At 43.6% G+C, this 26,686-nt stretch overlaps 1 long non-coding RNA gene across 1 annotated transcript; it reads right to left on the reverse strand.

Moving 5' to 3' along the window:
- Positions 1–256: 256 nt before the first annotated feature.
- LOC139265207 (uncharacterized) lies at positions 257–26,686 on the reverse strand. Its single transcript, XR_011593506.1, has 3 exons — positions 26,426–26,686; positions 14,125–14,203; positions 257–1,272 (listed from the first exon to the last, which is right to left on the reverse strand). It is a non-coding gene; the product is annotated as an uncharacterized lncRNA (long non-coding RNA).

Below are 26,686 nucleotides of genomic sequence, written 5' to 3' on the forward strand. Positions count from 1 at the left end.
TGATGCAGTTAGAATTTATGGTGGGAAAATTAAATAAAGTTAATGGATGGAAAATCATGGGCCGTGCACCCCCGATTTTATGAGATGCTCTCTGGCTTTATGTTAATCGTTTTCATTATCAGTGGGAATGTCATTAAGCATTCTGCCACTAATATCATCAACTGTAAGTTCCCGGCTCCAGTTCCCCAGTTATTCCCCTCTGCCTCCCCCGCCATGCCCCCCACCCCCCCATCACCCCCTCCCCCCACCGCCCACACTGAGAGTAGTTCCCAAAAAGTGACTTGTTAAGCAAAGCTCAGTGTCACTCTTCAGGTGTGTATCCAAGGTTTTACTGTGGACTTTCATTTTTAACTCAAATGTATGCTCACTTTTTAGCAGCTGACATGTGCTTGCCTCTGCTCATCCATTGGTTTTCAGCAGTTGGCTCAGTTGGTGGCAGCTGGTTGAGGGTTCAAGTCCCACTCCAGACACTTGAGCACAAAATCTAGGCCAATAATCCCAGTGCCATACTGAGAGAGCACTGCACTGTCAGAAGTGCTGTCTTTCTGCTGAGATGTTAAACCGAGGCTCCATCTGCTCTCTCAGGTGGATGTAAAGATACCATGGCACTATTCAATGAACAGGAGAGTTATCCCCGTTGTCCTGGCCAATATTTATTGCTCAACCAACATCACTAGAACAGATTACCTCATCATTATCTCATTGCTGTAAGTTGGCTGCTGTGTTTCCTACATTACAACAGTGACAACACTTCAAAAATGCATGTAATTAGCTGCAAAGTACTTTGGGACATCCTGGGGTTGTAAAAGGTGCTACATAAATGCAAGATCTTTCTTTACCCAAAAAGTGGCAGGTTATTCAATGATTAGTGCTACTCTTCTGAGGTGTAGCCAAGGTTTCACTGTGAACTGAGGCAAATGTGTGCTCACAGCTGGCCTGTGCTTGTCTCTGTGCGCTGATTGAAGGTTTTGATCGGTGGTTTGGGTGGCTGGTGTGCAGCCTCCTTTTGTACATTGCCCTGCTTCATGGGAACCAGTCAAGTGACAGGGGCTCTCGAGCCCTGTGTGCCTGCAGTGAATCTGCCCCCCGATCTGTCATCAGTGAGAACCTTCTCTGAACCACTTCGCCTCTCATCTTGCTTCCACCTGCTGTCCAGGTGAGGAACGGTTCAATTCAAAGTTTGAAAACATCTTCATTTTAATCAGGGCTTTGATTTGGTTCCTGCTAGGCACCAGAGTTCTTCACCTTCTGGATCATGATCAGCCGCAGTATCTGCAAGTGTAAGGTAAGTGAGACTTATAAATGGGTTCAGCTGTCTTAGAAACTGCAGGTGTGAGGATTTAGCTAAACCTTTAAAACCATTCATTTGCTAATTCTTTAAAAACACCTTTTTGTAAACCTTTTAAATTATCATTTTTGCTAAGTCCTTAAAATCATTGCCAAGTCTGCCGACTGTATCCCTTGATGGGCTTGTTATAGATGTGCTGCTGTGTTGGTGAATGGATCAGGTTAATACACCAATTAGTTTTAGGGTGTCCTTGCTACCACCCCACCTCCAATTATCCTTTCCTTTCCAAAGTCCTTGGAAATGTTGTTGCCTCCCAAATCATAGAATCATAGAATAGTACAGCACAGAAGGAGACTATTTGGCCTATCGAGTCTGCAGTAGTCCTTTCGAAGAGCAATCCAGTTAGTTCCACTCCCTGGCTCTTTACCCATATCCCTGCAATTTTATCTCCCTCAAGTATTTATCCAATTCTCTTTTGAAGGCTACTATTGAATCTGAATCCACCACACGATTAGGCAGTGCATTCAAAATCTGAATTCCAATGAGTATAGGCCCAACCGACTCAACCTATCTTCATAAGTCAACCCCCTCATCTCTGGAATCAACTTAGTGAACCTTCTCTGAACAGCCTCCAATGCAAGTATATCCTTCCTTAAATACAGAGACCAAAACTGTACGCAGTAATCTAGGTGTGGCCTTACCAATACCCTGTACAGTTGTAGCAGGACTTCTCTGCTTTTATACTCTATCCCACTTGCAATAAAGGCCAACATTCCATTTGCCTTCCTGATTACTTGCTGTACCTGCATACTCACTTTTTGTGTTTCATGGACAAGGACACCAGGTCCCTCTGTAATGCAGCACTTTGCAATTTTTCTCCATTTAAATTATAATTTGCTTTTTTATTCTTTCTACCAAAGTGGATAATCTCACATTTTCCCACACTATACTCCATCTGCCAACTTTTTGCCCATTCACTTAGCCTGTCTATATTCCTTTGCAGGTTTTTTGTGTCCTCCTCACAATTTGCTTTCCCACCCATCTTTGTATCATCAGCAAACTTGGCTACATTACACTCGGTCCCTTCATCCAAGTCATTAATGTAGATTGTAAACAGTTGAGGACCGACAACCGGTCCCTGCGGCACCCCACTAGTTACTGTTTGCCATTTATTCTGACTCTGTTTTCTGTTAGTTAGCCAATCCTCTATCCATGCTAATATATTACCCCCAACCCCATGAACTTTAATCTTGTGGCACCTTATCGAATGCCTTCTGGAAATCCAAATACACCACATCCACTGGTTCCCCCTTATCCACCCTGCTCGTTACATCCTCAAAGAATTCCAGCAAATTTGTCAAAATGAATTCCAGCAAATTTTCCTTTCTTTTCTCCTTTTTGCCCAGCTGAATGGGACTGGTCCTGCTTGGTTCCAAACTTACCTGTAGAACCATAACCAGAGCATCTCCGGCAATGGCTTCTCTTCCTGCTCCCGCATTATTATTCCTGTAGTTCCCTCATGGCACCTTCCTCTCCCTCATCTACATACTGCCCCTTGATAACATCATTTTCAGACATGGGGTCAGCTCTCACATGTATACTGATGAAATGTAGCTCGAACCTCTTCATCAACTCTCTCAACCCTGCCACTGCCTCTGTGTTGTCATACTGCATATCCGATATCCAGTCTTGGATGAGCCGGAATTTCCTCCAGATAAATGTTGGGAAGGCTGAAGCCTATGGCCCATATTTTGCGGCCCCTACAGGTGTGTATGAGGTGCAGACGCGACCTTAAGGGCCTCGCAGGTTCTGGGTTTTCGAGCATGAAGTGCATGCGCAAAAACCTGGAACTTGCGATTTGTCAAGAATCTTCTTGACAGATCCAATGCAGCCCTGGGAAAAGGGCATCTGCGGGCAGAGATTTGGGTTATTTGCCCAACTTCTGCCCAGCGAATACCCGTGAAATTCTTACACTTGGTAAAAGCTGGTGTAAGGTCTATGTTTACCAGCGTAAGAGTTTAAGTGAACAGAAAATCAATTATTTTTATATCATTTAAACATTAAAAAATTTGTACAATAGGGTAAGGCTATTTTAGCCCATTTAAAACATTTAAATTTATTTTTCAAAAACTTAAATTTTTGTTTTCGATGTTTAATTAAATGGTATTTTAACTAATTTTAAATATGTAATTTTTTTAATTTGATGTGTACATGTATTTTTGGGTGTATTCCCATTCATGCTTATAGTGTTTCTGTACATATGGAATCCCCATATGTATGAATGGGGATCCCCTTCTGTCATTCGCTGAGCTGGCCCACGTGATCCCTGGAGCGTTGCGAACCAGCTGTGCCCTTGGGATACGTGGGCCTTTGCCCATGCATACCCAGAGAGCCCTGGGATCGCGGGTTTACGTACCTCCTGGACCACCAGGTACGCGGGCATTTTATTTGTGGATCGGAGGCATTTCCTTGCGGGTAGCTTCCCACCGCAAATTCAGAGCCATTGTCTTCAAACTCTGCCACAAACCCCATACCCTTACTGTCGATTCCTGTGTTGTAAGTAAGTAACCTGTCATTACTATCTTTCTTTAATAGCACTTCTCAATAGAAAAAGTCAGCACAGTGAATAAAATAAACTTGCTGGTTTAATTTTATTTAATAAATTAAGAAGAATAAGCGTTGCAGTAGCCGACATGAAAGGGTATGCATTTTCAAACCTAAAATGGGAATATTGACACAGCCTCCCACAGGGGTAAACTTTAACAAGATAATTAATGCTGTCTTGTCGAGAGGAGCACCATCCCTTAGTCGCCTGGATTGGAAAATAAGAAGCACATAGTTTTCTGTCTGAATTCTCTAAACGGCATGGATAGTTTGATTTTACCACTGCTCTTTCACAAACACAATGGCCTCCAAAATCGAGGAGGGTTCCACCATCTCCTAGTATAATCCTGGGAGTCTGTTGGAACTCCCAGAAAAAGGCAGGGTGTCAGCTGCACTGCGTCTCCACCATTCCTGGGGATTATCTGTCATGCCGTGTAAGTGGTGGAACTTCCGTTCCCCTCCTTACAAGGCAAATGTCCTGTGCGGGGGCTCAGCCAAGGGTGCAGACTCCCTATATCAGGAATTTCAGCTTCCCTGGTTTATTTGGGACCTGACCTAGTACCTGAGGCTGATTGCAATAAGATATAACAGTATCTAGATTTGCAGAAGAGGTTCCTACTTGGGGTTCATAGAATCATAGAAATTTATAGCACGGAAGGAGGCCATTTTGGTCCATCATGTCTGCACTGGCCGACCAAGAGCTAGCCAGCCTAATCACACTTTCCAGCTCTTGGTCCATAGCCCTGAAGTTACAGCACTTTGGCCCCAAGTTTCCACATGATTTGCTCCTGATTTTTAGGAGCAACTGGTGTCGAACGGACTATCTTAGAAATCGGAATTCTCGTCATTTAGTTTGCTCCAGTTCTAGTCAGTTAGAACAATTTCACTTTGGAACAGAATTTTTTTTTCAAAAGGGGCATGTCCAGCCACTTATGCCTGTTTTCAAAGTTTCGTCAGTGAAAACTTACGCCAAACTAACTTAGAATGGAGTAAGTGAAGATTTTTGTACGCTCGAAAAAACCTTGTCTACACTTTAGAAAATCAGGCGTAGGTTACAAATCAAGCGGAGGGAATGGGGGAGGGGGGGTTTAAAGGGAAGTTTACAAACATTAAACACTTCAGTTTTACAAATAAAGAGCCATCATCAATAATAAATGATAAATACATCAATAAATCAACCAATAAATCAATCAAAAAAAATTAATAAGAAATATATTTTTTTTTAAATCAATAAATAAACATTTTCTACTTACCGACTGCAGCACCGGGAGCCCTCCAACAGCGTGCTGGGATGCGCCTCCCCCCCCCCCCCCCCCAGTGTGCCTCTGTCAGTGTCTCTATCTCTCTGTCTGTCTGTGTGTGTCTCTCATTCTCTGTCTGTCAGTGTCTGTGTTTCTGACAGCAAGGGGAGGGGGAGGAGGGGTGTGGGGGGGAGCAGAGGGAGGGAAGGAAGGGGGAGGGATGGGAGAGAAGGGGGAGGGATGGGGGAGGAATGGGGGAGAAGGGGGAGGGGGGAGGAGAGGGGGATAAAGGGGAGCGGGGGATAAAGGAGATGGGGAGAAAGGAGATGGGGGGAGAAGGAGATGGGGGGGAAGGAGATGGGGGGAAGGAGATGGGGGGAAGGAGATGGGGGGGGAAGGAGATGTGGGGAAGGAGATGGGGGGAAGGAGATGGGGGGGAAGTGATGGGGGGAAGGAGATGGGGGGGAAGGAGATGGGGGGGAAGGAGATGGGGGGGAGGAGATGGGGGGGAAGGAGATGGGGGGGAAGGAGATGGGGGGGGAAGGAGATGGGGGGGAAGGAGATGTGGGGAAGGAGATGGGGGGAGAGGGAAGGAGATGGGGGGGGAGGAGATTGGGGGGGGAAGGAGATTGGGGGGGGGGAAGGAGATTGGGGGGGGAAGGAGAAGGGGGAGGGAGGCTGAATGGGCCGGGCCCGAGACTTCGGGCAGGGCCCGTCCCCAGCACCAGATTTACAGGTAGGTGGCGTTGGGTCGGGCCGGGGGCTGGTGGGAGGGAGGTCGGTTCGGTTCGGGTCGGGGGGAGGGAGGGAGGGAGAGGGAGGTCAGGCCGGGGAGAGGGAGGTCAGGTCGGATCCAGTCCGGGGGCAGGGGGGAGCGGGAGTCGGGTCAGGTCCGGTCCGGGGGGGTGGGGGGAGCGGGAGTCGGGTCGGGTCCAGTCGGTGGGGGGGGGCGCGGGGGGAGCGGGAGCGGGAGTCGGGTCGGGTCCGGAAGCAGGAAGAGGGAGTCGAGTCGGGTCAGGAGGAAGCAGGAGCTGGCCGTGGCAGGAGCCTTATGCACGCAGCCCCAGTGAGGCCATTGGGCCAGGGCTAGGGGCTGCGTGCTTCGGCCCCTCCCACACAGTTTCGGGCGCCTGGAGCTACTGCACTGTAGCGCACATGTGCAGAGGTCCCGGCATTGTTTTCAGCACAGGGACCTGGCTCCGCCCCCTACAGCTCCTGCTGCGCTGCGCCGAGGGCCAGAGGACCTGCAGGGAGGTGGAGAATACGGAGGGTTTTTTTAGGCGCACTTTGTGGTGCGAAAAACGGGCGTTCAGGTCGGGACTGCACCGTTCTAGGCGCGGCTCAAAACTTGGGCCCTTTAAGTGCATACCCAGGTATTTTTTAAATGTGGTAAGGGTTTCTGCCTCTACTACCCTTTCAGGCAGTGAGTTCCAGACCCCCACCAGGTAAAGAAATTTCCTCTCATATCTCCTCTAAACCGCCCCCCAATTACTGTAAATCTATGCCCCCTGGTTGCTCACCCCTCTGCCAAGGGAAACAGGTCCTTCTTATCCACTCTATCCAGACCCCTCATAATTTTATACACCTCAATCAGGTCTCCCCTCAGCCTCCTCTGTTCCAAAGAAAACAGACCGAGCATCTGCAATCTTTCCTCATAGCCAAAACTCTCCAGTCCAGGCAACATTCTTGTAAATCTCCTCTGCACCCTTTCCAGTGCAATCACATCTTTCCTGTAATGTGGTGACCAGAACTGTACACAGTACTCCAGCTGCGGCCTAACCAGTGTTTTATACAGTTTAAGCATAACCTCCTTGCTCTTGTGGGGCAAGGAACTCTTCTCTCTTTGCATCAAGGTCTTGTGTGCAAGCAAATATACAATGGTTGTCTGGAGTTAATTAATTTCAAGGGGAAGCAACCCCACCTCCATTTTTTCTACTGCCTATGAACTAAACCAAATCCAGATCAGGTTATCAGCCTACAGCCACAGGTTTGTGATTAATAATGCCTGCACATTTGCGACTGTGGTGAAAATGGAATGTGTCGTCTGATTGCTCCCATCATTCAGGAGGTGTCAATGTAGAGAACAATTCCAGCCAGATTTGTTTGAAGGCTCACCTAAGAACATACAAGCATACAAACATCGACGGATAGATAACGACCCTCTGGTCCATCCAGCTTGTCCCAATCAATTGTCATACCTTGTTTATCATAATGTATACACTCTTCACCCCACCTGAAACCACGTAATCTCCTGGGAGAGGCAAAAAACAGATAAAAACCCAGGCCAATTAGGGGGAAAAAATTCTGGGAAATTTTTCTCCGACCCATCTAGGCGATCAAAACAAGTCCAGGTGATCAATCTGGACCTGAATTCCCTGAAGTACCTACCTTTTGTTAGAGGTGATGTCTGTCCCAACTAGAAACAGGTCCAGCTCTTGCTTGAAGACCTTGTAGACATCTCTTTAGACAGCAATCCCAGCTGCTATCACAATCCACATCTACTTGTATGATAGAAATGCTTGGCTCAGTGGAACAACTCGCCACTAAGTCAAAAGGTCAAAGGGTCCAGCAATTTGTACACATAGATTGAACTTCTGCAGGGGTTGTCCCAAGGGTCCACTGTAACTTTGGTAGAAGATCCTGAGAAACTCCGGAGAAACAATCGACTGGGAGAACCCCGTAATCTAGACTGACACTTCAGTGTAGGGCAGAGGAAGTGCTGCATTGTCAGAGATGCCACCTTTTAGTTGACACGTGAACCAAGGCCCCCTCTGCCTGTTCAGGTGGGTGCAAGAAATCTTGTCACGCTATTCAAAGAAGAATCATCCAGTGTCCTGGGCAACATTTATCCCTCAACCAACACTATCTAGGACAGATTAACTGGTCATGTATCTCAATTGCTATCTGTGACATCTTGCTGTGTATAAATTGGCTACTGAGTTTGCCAAAGCGGTAACTACACTTCAAAAGTAATTCATTGGCTGTGAAGCACTTTGGAATGTCCTGAAGATGTGAAAAGCACAATATCAATGCACTTTTTTTAAAACACGTTTTGTTATTTTCAAGACAAGAAGTGAATTGTGTCTAAGTCTACTGTTGCTTTGTAGCATTTATTTTTGCTGAATATGAATTTCTTTCTTGTAATAAATTAAAGTTGTTAACCCATCTCAAGTTCTGTGCTCTGTACACAGGGCTGTTTCTGCACCAATTAAGGAGGGCAGAAGCCCCAAGTGAACAACCCATGTGGAACTGTAATGCAAAATAATAAAGGGTATTTATTGATCCTGCAGCACACTAAGCCATTGATTCTATGCATTAGGATTTTATGCGTTGGATCATTGTAGGTGTGGGTCTGCTTACAGATGTTGCCTCATGCTGTGAGCATGAATAGAGAATGCCAGGAGAGAGCCCGAATTGCAACAGCTAAATCTTCAGAGAGCCCAAAAGGAATCCGATGTCCTTGTTCTCTCATGCTGTAATTTTAGAACACTCCTATAATCCATGAAACAATGTTCCTCTGAATAATTACTTTGCCTGACCACCATCCAATTTGATGGGGTTGGTGTGAGTTCAGATTTGCGGTTTCATGGTATTTGTCTCATGTGTTTGCAGATGTAAGAGCTGATAATGAGATGTTTGCCACTGACAGCATGACCCGTATTATCAGGGCGTTGTGACTTGCTGTGTGCTCATTGCTCATAGCATGTCACAGTTCATAATGCCTGTGGCACCAAAGGCTTGGACACTAAGTGTGCGCTCAGATCATTAAGTCTCCCAAAAAATGCGTTCCCTCTCCAAAGTCCTTGAATGTGTTGTTATCTCACAAATCCTCATCTGTTGTTCCTGCAGCTCCATGTTTTCGGAAGCGTTCCGAGCATCATGTGGGCCAAGTCCTCCAATGACATGGAATGGAATCCCCAAATAATTACACAATTCTAATAAATATAAATGTTCTGAATTTCAATTTTATTCATAAGTCCCTTCATTACACCAAGGACAATAATAATTTAATTTTTGACAAATAATTTTTACATCTTAATCCAGGCCAATATTTACATCAACTAATTTAAAGTGTTTGTGCATCATTTTTTTATTTTAAATGTTTAATTTAAGATTTATAATAACCCTTATACTGATGAAAGCAGGCCCTATGCCTGCTTTTACCAGCTGTAAGAGTTTTGTGGGCAATTGCTGGGCAATTGTTGTGCAAATAGTCAAACTCTGCACCAGCAACACTGATTGTACTTTGGGATCAGGTTTGCGCACTTGCGCTAACACTTGCAGAAACCCAGAAGTTACAGAGCCTTTCCTACAGCGTATGCTGAGCGTACGCCATTGAAGATACTGCAATTTCAGAGCCATTACCTTAAGTAAGTCTTAACAGTACCTATTTTGTTTTGTAGAATAAAGTTCAGATATTTACCAAGCCATAATGGCGTAGAAATTCCGCCTTCTCCTTCCCGCGGGCGGTCGACTAGATTTTAGAGAAAGAATGCGCACCTACCTGAAGCTGCTGCGCCCGCTCGAGTTCCCAATCCACAGGCCTCCTCTCCCTGCGCATCGCTGTGCGTGCTCGTAGGGATGTGCGCAGGAGTCACGTGTGCCTGGACACCCAATCACAGGTAAATATTTTCTCATTCATAATAACGGGAACTCCGTAAGCTGGAGTTCCTATTATTATGAATGAGAAACCCCCCCAAACACCCAAAACACTAATAAAAAATTGAAAATATATACTACATATTTAAGATTCATTTAAATTAAAGTTATTAATATCATATAAAAAAATTATTTTCCCAATTTTTAAAAACGTTTTTTTAATTATTCCTTAAAATAAACTTACTGTAGTGGGGAGGGTTTTTAACAATAAAATATGTTTTCATAACTTTATTTTAATATGTTTTTGTGTGTTTTAAAACACGTGCTTGTAAAAGTAGGCTATGCACCTGCTTTTTCAGGCGCAAGATTTTTGAGGACATTTGCTGGGCAAGATATGCGTAAATATCACAATCTTGCCCATACAAATGTCCTCGCTCCCGATTTACGGATGATTTGTCAAGCTCCAGCTTGACAGATTGGAAAAGCCGTTTTTCAGTGCATGTGCATTGCGTGCTGAAAACCGGCTTTTTCAATGCCTTCCCGGGTCCGTAAAAACTTTGTACCGGCCCGGGAAGGCCGGAATTTCCACCCCATTATGTTAATTCAGGCAATGGATCGTTAATAAAGTTTCAATCTATAAATCAAAGAGAAGAAGCATTTGACAAAATCTAGTGAATACAGTGCCCAAATCTAATAGCACACAAAGAAGTGTAACTGGATGGAAAAGAAAGACTTTCTTTGACAGAAATAACAAGACAGAAATGTTAGATTGAAAATGGCTAATTTTATTTTATTCATTCTTAGCAAGACCAGCATTTATTGCCCATCTCTAATTGCCCAAAAATGGTTTGCTACAACTCGTTGACTTGCAAGGCCACTTCAGAGGGCAGTTAAGAGTCAAATACATTGGTGTGAGCCTGGAGTCACATATAGGTGAGGATGTAGTGAACAGGGTGGATAAAGGGGAACCAGTGGATGTGGTGTATTTGGACTTCCAGAAGGCATTTGATAAGGTGCCACATAAAAGGTGACTGCACAAGATAAAAGTTCATGGGATTGGGGCTATTATATTAGCATAGATAGAGGATTGGCTAATAAACAGAAAACAGAGAGTAGGGATAAATGGTTCATTCCAGGGTTGGCAATCAGTAACCAGTGGGGTGCCGCAGGGATCAGTGCTGGGACCCCAACTATTTACAGTCTATATTAACGACGTGGAGGAAGGGATTGAGTGTAACGTAGCCAAGTTTGACAACGATACAAGGAAAAGCAATGTGTGAGGAGGATACAAAAAATCTGCAGGAGGACATAGACAGGCTAAGTGAGTGGGAAAGAATTTGGCAGATGGAGTATAATGTTGGAAAATGTGAGGACATGCAATTTGACAGAAAAAAATCAAAGAGCAAGTTATTATTTAAATGGAGAAAGATTGCAAAGTGCTGCAGTACAGCGGGACCTGGGGGTACTGGTGCATGGAAAACAAAAGGTTAGTATGCAGGTGCAGCAAGTAATCAGGAAGGCCGATGGAATCTTGGCCTTTATTGCAAAGGGGATAGAGTATAAAAGCAGGGAAGTCTTGCTACAGCTATACAGGATATTGGTGAGGCCACACCTGGAATACTGCGTGCAGTTTTGGTTTCCTTATTTATGAAAGGATATACTTGCTCTGGAGGCAGTTCAGAGAAGGTTCACTAGGTTGATTCTGGAGATGCGGGGGTTGACTTATGAGGAAAGGTTGAATAGGTTGGACCTCTACTCATTGGAATTCAGAAGACTGAGAGGTGATCTTATCAAAACGTATAAGATTATGAGGGGGCTTGACAAGGTGGATGCAGAGAGGATGTTTCCACTGATAGGGGAGACAAGAACTAGAGAGCATAATCTTAGAATAAGGGGCCTCCCAGTTAAAACCGAGATGAGGAGAAATTTCTTCTCTCAGAGGGTTGTGGATCTGTGGAATTCGCTGCCTCAGAGAGCTGTGGAAGCTGGGGCTTTGAATAAATTTAAAACAGAAATAGACAGTTTCTTAAACGATAAGGGAATAACGGGTTATGGAGAGCAGGCAGGGAAGTAGACCTGAGTCCATGATCAGATCAGCCATGATCGTATTGAATGGCGGAGCAGGCTCGAGGGCCGTATGGCCTTCTCCTGCTCCTATTTCTTATGTTCTTATGTTCTTATAACACAGACGGGGTAAGGTCGGCAGGCTTCCTATCCTAAAGGACATCAGTTAACTAATGGGTTTTACGACAATCCAACAACTTTGTCAATTCCTGATTTTCTTTTTCAAACTTAATCAAATTCTCAAATGGTGGGTTTGTGAATTTATGTTCTCTGGATTAATAGTCCAGGCCTCTGGATTACTATGCTGTAACATAACCACTGCACTAACATACCCATTAGGATGGACTATATTGAACTTCTGCAATGTCCGTCAGCAGGAAAAAATAAGAAAGAATATAAATGTGATCTTGTCAAACGTGCTTTGAAACTCAGTAAGACATTTACTGGTATTAGCGCCAATTGGAGCTATCTACCCCTAATCCCATTTCCCTGCCCTTTCCTCATATCCTTTTATCCTGTTCCCATTAAAATTGATGTTATAGTCTCCGCCTCAGCAGCCACTTGTGGTAAAGCATTCGATGTTCTAATAACCCAATGTGAGAAAAATTCAGCACCGCCTGTTCTTTATTAATCACTGCAGACTGTCCCTGATTAGTCGATGTCTTTCTACATATTGACTGATTTTATTCCATATTAGGAAAGCGATTAATGGACAGCAAATAAGATGTGCTCCATTATGGGCTTGTGCTCCTGCCTAATTTATTTCAAATGCCTTTAGTTCAGAAATTAGTTAATACCCAAGCACGAAAGAGGAAAACCTACGCATCTCACCCTAGTGTTGGTACTTTGATCGTCGGCCATTTCTGAGACCCTTGAAGAAAGGGGTCGGCCTTTAGTTGACTGGAGCCCTCTGTGATTGACAGCTCAGTGGGCAAGAGAACTGATCTCATGGACTTAAAGGTGCAGTCTCTCTCAGACAGAGTGGTCTGTGGTTTCACAGCTAGCGGGGAATGGCAACCTCTGTTTTTTAATGTCAGAACCAGCTTAACTTCAAAGGATTACTAAAGTCATCGTAGAATCCATGTTTAGAGATAAAATTAATTATGATGGTTCTGGTGAAGTGTCGCCGACCTAAAACGTTATCTTTGTTTTTCTCTCCACAGATGCTGCCTGACCCATTGAGATTTCCAGCATGCTCTGTTTTTATATTAAATGAGGTGTTTATTGTTTTCATAACCTGAGGAGTGAGTATAGGATATATTGGTTCTCATTGTGTCAAATTGTACATTGTTTATTCATCCAATTTAAAGGAAATAAACCAGTTTATGATCCAAAGCCTGTGTCTCATCTCCATGAAGTACTTATTCAGTCTACCTCCCACAAAGGGGGACACTCATGTCTTGACATGTGTTATATTTCAGTAGTCAGAATAAGGATTAAGAGCTCTCTTTTGAGTTATAATGAATGGTTGAAGAAGCTGGGCTTTTGTTGTTGAGAAAAGAAGAGACTTTGAGGTGAGCCAGTTGAAGTCTTGAAAAATTTGGAGGGAGTCAGTTGGCTGAGGCAAATTGTTCACGATAGTAAAGGGTTCAAATACCAGAGCACGCAAGTTAAAAACTGGCAAGTTAGGAGTAAGACGGGAAGTCAGGCTGCATTTTATGGCTTAAAGGCTTAAAGGCAAATGCAGTTTTGGAACAAGTTATTGGAAGATGTGTTTCTAGAAAGAGAAGGATTGAGGTATATGGTGAGAAGATTGTTATATACATGCCAATATAGAAACCCAGCATAGCTGCTAAAAGCTGTCCCAGGAATAAGATAGCTGACAGTTTAAAAATTGCCCTGAACACTTGCCTACAACATATGAAAACATTTACTTACACTGAAAGTGCAATGGGTCACAAGTTTCTCACAGGAAAATCCCTCAGGTGCCTAAATGTATGTGTTGCACCAGTACTACATTCAGAACTTTCTGATGGTGGCTATGAGTGCTGAAAGAATGAGATATATTATGGTGCGAGAAGTCTGGGAACCTGCCCACTAGAAAAGTTTAATTTATGACACTATTTGGTTTGTGTTCCAGTGATATTAAATCTACTGTAATTCTGTCTTTGAAGCCAATAAATTATCCTGGAAAGGTTTCATGCATTTAAATATGAAAATAAACTGGTTGCATAAATTTACTCTATTGACCTGACTCAGACAATAAGGCAATAAAATTACACTATTTTTAAATATTGGAATATTTCAATACTCGTTTTCAAAAAGAATCCCTTTCAATACATGGAACATAAATAACTGGTACAAAAACCCCAAACCCGAAACACTTACGCTGGTTTTGGCCAGTTATGCCACTTTGGCCAGCTAAAACCATCTCCAAATCGACTAAGGTCAGTGTATGTGGCCAGCTCTGAAAAACATTGCGGGCAGTTAAGAATTTGGCGTAAGTTAGTACATTTAAAGCACCAACACTTATAAAGCACTAAACAAAGCATTCAATAACAAATAAAAAGTTGAAGGAAGCTGAGGACCTGCACCAAGACTTACAAAGCACTAAACAAACCACAAAAAGTAATAAGCAATCAAGCAATAACAAATAAAAAATAGAAGTCTTACCTTTATGCCAGTATCAAGTTTTTATTTTAAAGTTCCCACCCATCAAAACACTCTTTCTCCCCCCGCCACCCCCCCCCCCCCGGCCAATCAAAACACTTTTTCTCCCCCCTGCAAAACTCTCCTCCTACTCCTCCCCCCAATCAAAACTCTCAAGCACAACCATCAATAAATGAAAAATAAAACTGAAGTCCTACCTCGGCCTGGGAAGTCAGCGGGCCGGCCGGCCGGTGCGGGAGGCCATTCGGCCGGGGATACGGTGCGGCGAAGGTCGTGGCATCTCTTTAGCCGGGGATAGGGGTTGCGAGCATCAGGTCCTGCTCACAGCCCACAGGACATGCTGGGAGGGCAGGAGCATGCGCGCAGACTTCACTGCGCATGTGCGCAGCTGCCGGCAGTGCTTTCTACGCTGGCCTGTTGCTCCGCCCTCCACTTCACTAGCAACACCATGCTGGGACACCAGAGAGTCGGCAGAGCGGGCAGGATGCGGCCCCTTTTTATCGCCGCCATTTCCAGCGCGCAAAGTCGGCGCATTTAAGGTAAGTGCGCCGAAAAAAGGGGTTGGGGAAAATTGGGCCCATAGATTGGAGAAAAGCTGATTTTGAGGGGCTAACAATAATACTTGGGAAAATAAAATAGGCAACAATATTGGCAAACAACGATGTAGAACTGCAATGGGAAACATTTAAAACAAAGTTCAACAGAGTGTAAGAACAATATATTCCGCTAAAAGGAAAGAACAAACTAAACACTAATGAGACTCCATGGATGAATAAAGCCATAAGGGAACAATTGAGGGCAAGGAAAGAGGCATAGATTAAAGGATATAGCCAACACAGGAGTACTTGATAAGGGAGAAAAAAAAAGAGATTAGGAGAGAAGTCAAAAAAAACAATTAGGAAGGCAAAGAGGAACTATGAAATTAAATTATCAAGGAGCACAAAACAAAATAATAAAATATTTTACAGGCACATCAATAAAAAAAGGAAGGTTGGGATGGGAATAGGGCCATTAAGGAATAGACAGGATAATACCATAGATAACGTTAGAGAGATGGCAGAAATATTAAATAATTATTTTGCTTCAGTATTTATCAGGGAAATAGAACAAGTGGACATGACATTGGATGATGAGATTAGTAATGAGATAAGTACATTTTAAATAAAAAAGGGGACATATTAAATAAACTAATCAAACTCAAAGAGGATACAACTCTTGGTCCAGATGGATTGCATCCACACATTTTAACAGAATCTAGGGAAGAGATAGCAGAGGCATTACTACACATATTTAATCATTCGTTAGAAAAAGGTGTAGTGCCAGAGGACTGGCGGATAGTTAACGTAATACCTATATTTAAGAAAGGGGATAGAACATATCTAGGGAATTATGGACTAATCAGCTTAATATCAGTGGTTGGAAAAATAATGGAATCCGTACTAAAGGCGAAAATAGAAGAACATCTAGAAACCAAAAATATAATAATGAATAGTCAGGATGGAATTCAAAAGGGAAAGTCTTGCTTGACCAACCTTATTGAATTTTTTGAAGAGGAAACAGAGAGGGTGGACAATGGTAATGCAGTAGATGTAATTTATCTAGATTTTCAAAAGGCCTTTGATAAGGTACCCCATAACAGACTGATGAACAAGGTCAGAGAATGTGGATTCAGGGGACAAATAGCAGAATGGATAGCTAGCTGGCCGCAAGACAGAAAGCAGAGAGTCGGGGTAAAACGTAGCTACTCACAGTGGCCGAAGGTGGGTAGTGGTGTTCCACAAGGATCAGTGCTGGGACCACAGCTGTTCACAATTTATATTAATGATTAAGACTTTGGAATCAAAAACACAATTTCTAAATTTTCAGATGACACCGAACTGGGTGGGATAGTTAATACTGAGGAGAACTGCAACAAATTACAGGAGGACATTAATTTGCCAGTTATATGCAGAAAGGGCATATAATTGGCAAATGAAGTTTAATACAGATAATTGTGAGGTATTACATTTGGGTAGGAAGAATAGGGTGGTCAGTAATTACTTCGAGGGTGCGAGTCTAGGTGGGGTAAAGGAACATAGGGATCTCGGAGTACAAATACACAAATCACTAAAAGTTGCACCACAGGTTAGCAAGGCCGTAAAAAAGCAAACCAAGCACTAGGGTTTATTTCTAGAGGTATAGAATTTAAAAGTAGGGAAGTTATGCTAAACCTGTATCGAACCTTAATTAGACCACTCTTCAGGCACTGCGTACAGTTCTGGTCTATAAAAAGGATATAGAGCTATTGGAGAGGGTGCAGTGAAGGTTTACAAGGGTGTACCAGAAATGTGAGGGTATACATCACAGGAAAGGATGAACAGGCTGGGTCTCTTTTCTCTTGAAAAAAGAAGGATAATACAGGTCTTTAAAATTATGAAAGGTTTTGATAGAGTGGATACAGAGAGAATATTTCCACTTGTGGGGATGAGCAAAACTAGAGGCCATCAATATAAGATAGTCACCAAGAAATCCAATAGGAAATTCAGGAGAAACTTCTTTACCCAAAGGGAATGGTTGAAGCAAATAGTATAGATGCATTTAAGGGGAGGCTAAACAAGCATATGAGGGAGAAGGGAATAGAGGGTTATGCAGATAGATTTAGATGAGGAAAGACGGGAGGATGCTCGAGTGGACTTGTTGAGCTGAATGGCCTGTTTCTGTGCCGGATATCCTATGTAATCCTAAGTAACGCTGTACAGCAATAACGCACATTCAAAGGAAGGAGGAATGCTGCAATCAGCAATCCACATGGAGAAATCTTTCATCTCTCATAGCATCTTGTACCTCCTGGATCACGCTACCAATCTAGACAGGAAAGCTTCACTGAGAGTCTCAAAACAGACACAATGTTGAGCAGTCTGTCTTGTCAGTGGAAGCAGAGTGAATCAAACCTTTCAAAAGGGAACTGGATCTCTACGTAAAAGGGAAGAATTTACAGGAATATGGGGATAAAGCAGGGGAATGGGACTAATTGTACATCTCTTTCAGAGAGCCGGCATAGGCACGATTGACTGAATGGCCTCCTTCTGTGCTGTATGCTTTTATCCTGCCTCAGTCTCTCATTGACTCCAGGAATACAGACCCAGGCCCTTGGCCAGAATCTTACCAGCCCTGTGAGGGCGGGTTTGGAGGTGGGCCCGCTGTCAAAATGGCCGTGATTGACAGCGGGGAGGGATCCCGCTCTGAACCCTGCTCCTTATAAGTTTCCAAAGCCGGGTCTGGCTACGGGTGCATAGACCCGACACCACACGGTGGGCCAGCCAATTAACATCATTAAGAATTTAACCAGTTAGTTACCATTTTTCCAAGTTTTTACTAGGTTCGCATTCCTCGGGGATGCAGGTAAGTGTGTCGGGTTCTCAATGACTATCCATTGTTGTGAATAGGTGACAGCTGCAGAAGTGGTATAAAAGTTACTATTTCACAGCAGTTCACTTTGCAATCTCAGAAGCTGAAGCCTTCAGAATTTGGAAGAAACATTTGAGCTGTATGCAGGTTGGAAGTGTTTTCAGTAAACTCTCTATCTACTGTCACCTCCTTGGAGCAACCCCTCTCATCATTGCTAGCTCGCTTCTTTCGTCTCAACTTCAGTTGCCATCTTTTCCATCAGCATCGGTGCCCTTGAATAAATCTCACCTTGGTCCTCAGAATCCCACTATGATCAACCCTAACATCAACATCACTAAACACACCAACATCACCAACAACAACCTTCTCCACAATCACCTGATGCTGCACAGGACACAAGATATCAGCACCCAACCATATTGCTGCCCGGGATGCCAGGGATGGCCTCACCATGGCCAGATTTACTTCACTTGATGCTGCAGAACCTGATATGCCAGGTTGGTACCACCCCACACCAGCACCATAAAGGGTCCCTGCAATGCCCAAGCCATTCTTTTAACACTCATCATCATTGTGGAGGTGCACATAAGTCTGTCCAAGAACGCAAATTGTTCAAAATAAAGATTTCAATGTTTGACAACGCGTTAACAGAAATTCGACATGGACATTGGCTAAAAGACCCAAGTGCCTACCCTTGGATGATTGGACAAGGATGAGAGTGAGTGTGAGATGGGGATGTGATAATGTAGATAGAGAGAGGGGGATGGGTGGAGATGTAAGGCTCGGTGGTGTGAGTAAGGATGTGCATTAGTAGGGGAGGGAATGCAGAGTGATGGGGATATGATGAGTGACACAACAGGATGAGGGCGAGTGTGGTTTTGCAGTAACCTTTTGTGATCTACTGAGATCATTGAAAGGTTTGCGCTATTGCAGCCAGGTCCTCCTGTCAACAGCCCTGCTTGTGCCCTCCTGTACAGTGTGCAACCAGGCTGTGTTGGTATCCTGGGGAGGGCTCTTCTGCCTGTGGGAAGTGAAGAGAACCTCCCACTATGCTGTGACTCCCTCCATAAGCATCTGGAGGGAGTCATGGGAGAGCCTGGGTGCAGCCGTGCACCTCTGTGCAGTCACTGTCAGTGTTTGCAGCAACACTGACAACACAACTGTCAAAATCCATGTGGTTATACTCCCTTTAAGGAAACCGGCTGATGACGCATTATCAAATGACGTCATCAGATCCGCTTCCTTTTAATTGGCCGGGAACCTCGCAGGGCGGGCTTAACAAGCCCAACCTAGGTAAGATTCTTTTCACAAAGTGGGCTGGAGCCAGGAGCGGGGTCGCAACCCACCACCGACCCCGGCTGCCCAGGACCTGCTACGGTTGGCGAAACCGTGGCCTGAGTGTGTGAGCGACTTGACATGGCAGCAAGCACGCTACACCACAACCTGCAGTGACTGAGGTGACGGCGCCATGGAGCACCGCACAGGAAATTTGCTTTAGTCCACCTGTTGGCACAGGAGGTGAATGTGCAAGAACATATGCAACCAAGCCGTTTTTATCACTGGCCATGGTCTCCAGAAGAGGAACTGTCAAAATCATACAAGGAGTTGCTGGGACTGACCTTTTTTAGACAAAACAAAATGAGATTGAAATCTTAGCATGATGGTGACTTAACAGCGCAAAATAACTTGGACCATTAAACTGAAAATGAATTTCAGTGGACAGGTCAGCAAAAAGGCAATTTTAGTTTTCATTCTATTTTTATTAGGAAGATGAATTACTGCAAAAAAATAGTGAAATTAGTGAATTCAAACCCTATGATGTCCCTAGGTGACTTTATATTGCTTCTATGAAAAAGAATAGGTATGTCTCAATGATAACTCACATTACCATTACAATTAAAGCAGATACATTTCAAATCAGCTCAATTGAATAAGTAATGCATAATTTAAAAATGTATATTGGGTGATATTTTATACTAAGCAACAGTGGGCAAAATGTTTGTTGTTACCAGTTATATAAATGCAAGAGTTAAGACCATTGGAGTCAATACTTCTCACCACACAAATGCTGGTGGGAAATGTGTATGCAATCCACTATGCAAATATTTCAGCACATTATCGTTAAATCAGCCAAATGTTCAGGAACATGGTGACATTTCAACAACTGCAAACTGTGAAGTTTAAGATGCCAATGGCAACCTAATTGTTTCTGTGTAACCATCCGTAACAGGTCAGCTCACCACATCCTTGATGGCACAATAGAATCATTTTTGTTTCAAGCAGCAGTATCTCCAAGCATTACCCTTTTTTAATATTTCCATTGATGGCAACATTGACTTAACAACATGACAACAGTCTATAATGACATGGGTTTCAACACATTTGTAGGCGCTACATAAATTCTAGTCTTTCTTTGCTTGCTGGGAGGAGATTAAGCACCAATCCCAGGTGTTCTGCCTAGTAGTATTGCCATTTATTTTAGCTATGACCCTACCATTTTGATTTGTTGTGCTGGGCAGTTTTACAACTCTGCATGCTGACTAAAGAATTGTTTCTCCATTTCCCACTGTCTTAGAAACATAAGAAGAGAAGTAGGCCATCCAGCTTCTCAAGCCTGGTGCACCATTCTATTAGATCATGGCTGACTGTATCTTGGCTCCATCTACCTGCCTTGTATTAACCGAGTAGCACCTAAGAACAGAGGAAGGTGGGGTGCCTTTTGGATTTTATTATGGCGGCGCTGGTAATGGACTTCCATTTTCCATTGCTACTCAAACTACAATAGTTGAAGCTCCTTTTCCTCTTCAGCATCACCAGACATCATCAGAATATTTTCTACAAGTGGATCACCTGTGATGGTGCTCATAGTTAGTTGGATGATACAGTGTTTTATAACGACCATTTCCTCGGAGCTTATCCTGCCCTTTGGCGGAAGTTCTGCGGAAATCTCATTTGCGCATAAACAGGATTGCTGCCGAAGTTGAGGCAGCAGAGGAAAGGAGGCCCCAACAAAATTCTAGGTAATCACAGAATGTATTATTCTGCTGCTAAGGCAAAGCTGCGTTACTTTAATGCTTCAAAATATAATCGTTGTTAAGTAAAAACTGGTGGAGGTCACGAAGCTGGCTTTCTTTCTCTTTCTATTTAATTGAAAATGTACTCAGCGATTACAGATATTCTGGCTCCTTCTTCAAATGATCGCCATTGTTTCCAAGTGTAAATTGTTAATTTTGCTGAGAGTTTACAGAGATACTGGCTCCTGCAACAAATGCATTTGTCTCTTTTATGCCCTATTTTGGAAGTGTGTCATGTTAAAAGTGAAGAAGGTTAAGGGGAGATTTAAGGGGAGAAATAATGAAGAGTTTTGATACAGTGCATAGGGAGAAGCTGTTGCCACTGGCAGGAGGGTCAATAACCAGAGGACACAGATTTAAGATCATTAATAAGAGAGCCAGGGAAGAGATGAAGAAACATTTTTTTTACGCAGCGATTTGTTATGTTCTGGAATGCTCTGCCTGAGAGGGTGATGCAAGCAGATTCTAGAGTAAATTTCAAAAGGTAATTGGATAAACACTTGAAAAGGAACAAATGTGCAGGGCTATGGGGAAAGAGCAGGGGAGTGGAACTAATTGGATAGCTCTTTTAAAGAGCCGACACAGGCATGATGCCTCATTCCATGCTGTACCATTCTATGAATCAATGATATCTGAGTGTGGTCCCTGTAGTGTGAAATACACGAATGATGTAGGGTCCCCAACTCTCCCGCTTTGTGCAGTCGTCTACCTGAATGGGCGCTTGGTCTCCCTAGCACGGCTGTTGGTGGCTTGTTCGTGAGGTTCATGCATACTTCGTACTCCGGCTGTCGTGGCTTCCAACCAAACCATGTTGTCTGAGCCCTGCTGGTCCCCATTATTTGCAAACATTGCTTTCATTGTCAGTTGTGAGGATGATGTCATCGGAGCCAATGAAATTCGCCTGAAAACTCCGTGGGGCCTGAGAGAGCAACTGGAGGAAAGAGAGAGAGAGAGAGAAATACAAACTGGGAAAAAGAGATAAGTACAAACTGGGAGAAGGGGGAAGAGAGAGAGAAACACAAACTGAGGGAGGGAGAGTAAAAGAGAAAGTGAAACACAAACTGAGAAAGAGAGGAGAAAGAAACACGCATTGGGATAGAGAGAGAGCAGCACAAACTGGGGAAGGGAGGGAGCAAGAAGCACAAACTGGGGGAGAGAGGTAGCGTTCATGTCAGCCTGTGATGTGCGCTGCTGAATATTGTGTTTTATTCCAGGAGTCGGGTACCTTTGGTGCTTCTCTCTGAGGACTGAGCCTCACCTCTCTGAAGCTGGGCTTAAGTGGCGGGGTGTGGGCGGGGTGTGGGAGTCAGTGAATTGAATTAGGCTTGGTTTTGGTTTTATTTATTATTTTTATAACTTACTGTGTGTTGTAAAATGTCATAAAATTGTATGAAAACTTTAATTAGAAGTATCCTACATCAGTTTATGTTTTTGTGGAATCAGTGGTCTTTAATTGATGTTTCTCATGGCGATCAATACTGTAGGAACATTACAGAAGTAGTTTTATTTAAATACTTCTTATCCTTAAATCTTTCTGTTCTTTTGTGTTCTTTCTGTGATTTATAAATTATGTTATTCATCTCACTATAAAACAAAAAGTCAAATATTTTATTGAGGGGTTGGCACTACTGAGATACTCAATGAAGTTAAATGCAATGAAATTTGCAAACAGTTTGCAAATGTCACTTTTTAAAATTCATTCAGGGGATGTGAGTGTCACTTGCAAGATCAGTATTTATTGCCCATCCTTAATTGCTCTTGAGAAGGGCTTTCAGAGTCAACCACATTGCTGTGGGTCTGGAGTCACATATAAGCCAGATCAGGTAAGGACAGCAGATTTCCTCCCCTATAGAACATTAGTGAATCAATTGGGTTTTATACAAGTAGTTTCATCATCACCAATACACAATACACATGAACTGAAATTAAATTCCACCGTGGTGGGATTTGAACTTGTGTCCCTGGATCATCAGTCCAAGCCTCTGAACTACTGGTCCAGTAACATAATCACTATGCTACCAGAGGGATAGTGTTAACTCCAAGGAAGAGGCATATAAATTGGTCAGAAAAAGCAGCAAATCTGAGGACTGGGAGAAATTTAGAATTCAGCAGAGGAGGACAAGGTTTAATTAGGAGGGGGAAAATAGAATATGAGAGTAAACTTGCTGGGAACATAAAAACTGACTGCAAAAGCTTCTATAGATATGTGAAGAGAAAAAGATTAGTAAAGACAAATGTAGGTCCCTTACAGTCAGAATCAGGTGAAGTCATAACGGGGAACAAAGAAATGGCAGACCAATTGAACAAATACTTTGATTCTGTCTTATGTACGGAAGACACAAATTACCTTCCGGAAATACTAGGGGAACGAGGGTCTCGCGAGAAGGAGGAACTAAAGGAAATCCTTATTAGTTAGCAAATTGTGTTAGGGAAATTGATGGGATTGAAGGCCAAAAAATACCCAGGGCCTGATAGTCTGCATCACAGAGTACTTAAGGAAGTAGCCCTAGAAATAGTGGATGCATTGGTGGTCATTTTCCAACATTATATAAAGTCTGCATCAGTTCCTTTGGACTGGAGGGTAACTAATGTAACCTCACTTTTTAAAAAAGGAGGGAGAGAGAAAACAGGGAATTATAGACCGGTCAGCCTGACATCGGTGATGGGGAAAATGTTGGAATCAATTATTGAAGATGTAATAGTAGCACATTTGGAAAGCAGTGACAGGATCGGTCCAAGTCAGCATGAATTTATGAAAGGGAAATCATGCTTGACAAATCTTCTAGAATATTTTGAGGATGTAACTAGTAGAGTGGATAAGGGGGAGCCAGTGGATGTGATGTATTTATACTTTCAAAAGGCTTTTGACAAGGTCCCACATAAGAGATTAGTGTGCAAAATTAAAGCACATGGTATTGGGGGTAATGTACTGACGTGGATAGAGAACTGGTTGGCAGACAGGAAGCAGAGAGTGTCAATAAACGGATCCTTTTCAGAATGGCAGGCAGTGACTATTGGGGTACCGCAAGGTTCAGTACTGGGACCCCAGCTATATACAATATACATTTAAGATTTAGACGAAGGAATTGAATGTAATATTTCCAAGTTTGCAGATGACACTAAGCTGGGTGGCAATGTGAGCTGTGAGGAGGATGCTAAGAGGCTGCAGAGTGACTTGGACAGGTTAGGTGAGTGGGCAAATACATAGCAGATGCGGTATAATGTGGATAAATGTGAGGTTATCCACTTTGGTGGTAAAAACAGGAGGGCTGATTATTATCTGAATGTGACAGATTGGTAAAGGGGGAGGTGCAACGAGATCTGGGTGTCATGGTACATCAGTCATTGAAGGTTGGCATACAGGTGCAGCAGGCGATGAAGGCGGCAAATGGCATGTTGGCCTTCATAGCGAGAGGATTCGAGTATAGGAGCAGGGAGGTCTTACTGCAGTTGTACAGGGCTTTGGTGAGGCCACACCTTGAATATTGTGTACAGTTTTGGTCTCCTAATCTGAGGAAGGACATTCTTGCTATTGAGGGAGTGCAGCGAAGGTTCACCAGTCTGATTCCCGGGATGGCAGGACTGACATATGAAGAAAGACTGGATTGACTAGGCTTGTATTCAATGGAATTTAGAAGAATGAGATGGGATCTCATAGAAATATATAAAATTCTGACGGGATTGGACAGGTTAGATGCAGGAAGAATGTTCCCGATGTTGGGGAAGTCTAGAACCAGGAGTCACAGTCTAAGGATAAGGGATAAGCCATTTAGGACCGAGATGAGGAGAAACTTCTTCACTCAGAGAGTTGCAGGCATGTGGAATTCTCTACCACAGAAAGTTGTTGGGGCCAGTTCGTTAGATATATTCAAAAGGGAGTTAGATGTGGCCCTCATGGCTAAAGGGATCAAGGGGTATGGAGAGAATGCAGCAATGTGGTACAGAAATGCATGATCAGCCATGATCATATTGAATGGTGGTGCAGGCTCAAAGGGCTGAATGGCCTACTCCTGCACCTATTTTCTATGTTTCTATGTTTCTATACACCAATAGAGTCATAGAAATTTATGGCACAGAAGGGCCATTCGGCCCATCGTGTCTGTGCCGGCCATAATAGAGCTATACAGCCTACTCCTACTTTCCAGTTCTTGGACCATGGCCTTGTTGCTTACGGCACTTCAAGGTACTATCCAAGTACTTTTTAAATATGATGAGGGTTTCTGCCTCTACCAACCTTTCCGGCAGTGAGTACCAGATCCTCACCATCCTCTGGTGAAATCCTTCGACCAATTACTGAAATCTATACCCCCTGGTATTGACCTCTCTGCTAAGGGAAGTATCTACTCTATCTAGGCCCCTCATAAATTTAAACACAATTAAGTCCCCGCTTAAGTGTCAGCTGTGGCTCAGTGGGTAGCACGTTCGCCTCTTCATCAGAAGGCTGAGGGTCCAGGCCCCACTCCAGGGTCATTGAGCACAAAAATCTAGGTTGCCACTCCAGTGTAGTGTTGAGGGAGCGCTGAACTGTTGGAGGTGCAGCCTTTGGATGAGACGCTAAACTGAGGCCTTGTCTGCTCTCTCAGGTGGATGTAAAAGATCCCATGGCACTATTTTGAAGATGAGCGGGTGAGTTATCCCTGGTGTCTTGGCCAATATTTATCCCTCAATCAACTTAACAAAATACAGATTATCTGGTTATTATCACATTGCTGTTTGTGGGAGCTTGCTGTGCACACATTGACTGCCACGTTTCCTAGGTTACAACAGTGACCACTGTAAAAGTACTTAATTGCCTGTAAAATGCTTTGAGATGTCCAGTGGAAGTGAAAGGCGCTATATCAATCCAAGTCTTTCCTTCATTCTCCCCTCAGCCTCCTCTGTTCCAAAAAACCAACCCCAGCCTATGCCAGCTAATCAAATGTAATTTGATTAAATCTCCAGAATTACGTCAAACCGGAGATGGCAACCCTCGCCTGATGTGACATTTTTATACAGAAGCAAAATACTGCGGATGCTGGGATCTGAAATAAAAAGAGAGAATGCTGGAAATCTGAGCAGGTCAGGCAGCATCTGTGGAGAGAGACACAGAGTTAACGTCCACGGATCCTGCCTGACCCGCTGAGATTTCCAGCATTTTCTGTGACATTTTTACATATCAGTACCTGGCTTCTGGAAACAATAAAGCTGAATGCTCTAGCCTTAAAGTAATCTAATGGAAAGCCAGTATTTTTTCTCCTAAATTATGTTAAAATGATAAATTCCCTAGATTGTAATAGCAACACATGCAGCAGTATTTGCGGGATTTTCGGTTTTCGCTACCGTTTTTAGGCCAAACATTTGGCCTTTACACCTGCACGGAGGCATTGCATGATGATTTGCGCCACAAACCGTGAGTTTCGGCAACTTTAATCCGGGACCGGGAACGCTGCGAGAGAGGCCTCGGGAGGGGAAAAAAAATAATAAATAAATTTGCAAAAACATTCCAAAAATACTCAAAAAACATTTACACGACCATTATGTATCGAATCGCTGAAAAAAAAATAAAAACTATAACTTACCTTTTTTACAGATTTCCAATCTTACCGCTGCTGACAGGGCTGCACCGGCAGGTTCTGGGTGCGGCGTACGGGTCGGGAGAGAGCCAAAAGTACAACAGTAACGCAATCCGCGGCGTTGCACGTCGGCGCACCTTTCCCTGCCTGCACTTGAAAGCGCCAACGCAAAGAGGTACCCGAGGATCCTGCCGGCCGGGTTTTCGCCGCGGAGGGTCAAATCGCAACGAAAACCCGGTCGCAAACCTGGTGGAAATCCAGCACTAA

This window comes from Pristiophorus japonicus, chromosome 6, assembly GCF_044704955.1.
Source record: "Pristiophorus japonicus isolate sPriJap1 chromosome 6, sPriJap1.hap1, whole genome shotgun sequence".
In the NCBI taxonomy this organism is placed as follows: domain Eukaryota; kingdom Metazoa; phylum Chordata; class Chondrichthyes; family Pristiophoridae; genus Pristiophorus; species Pristiophorus japonicus.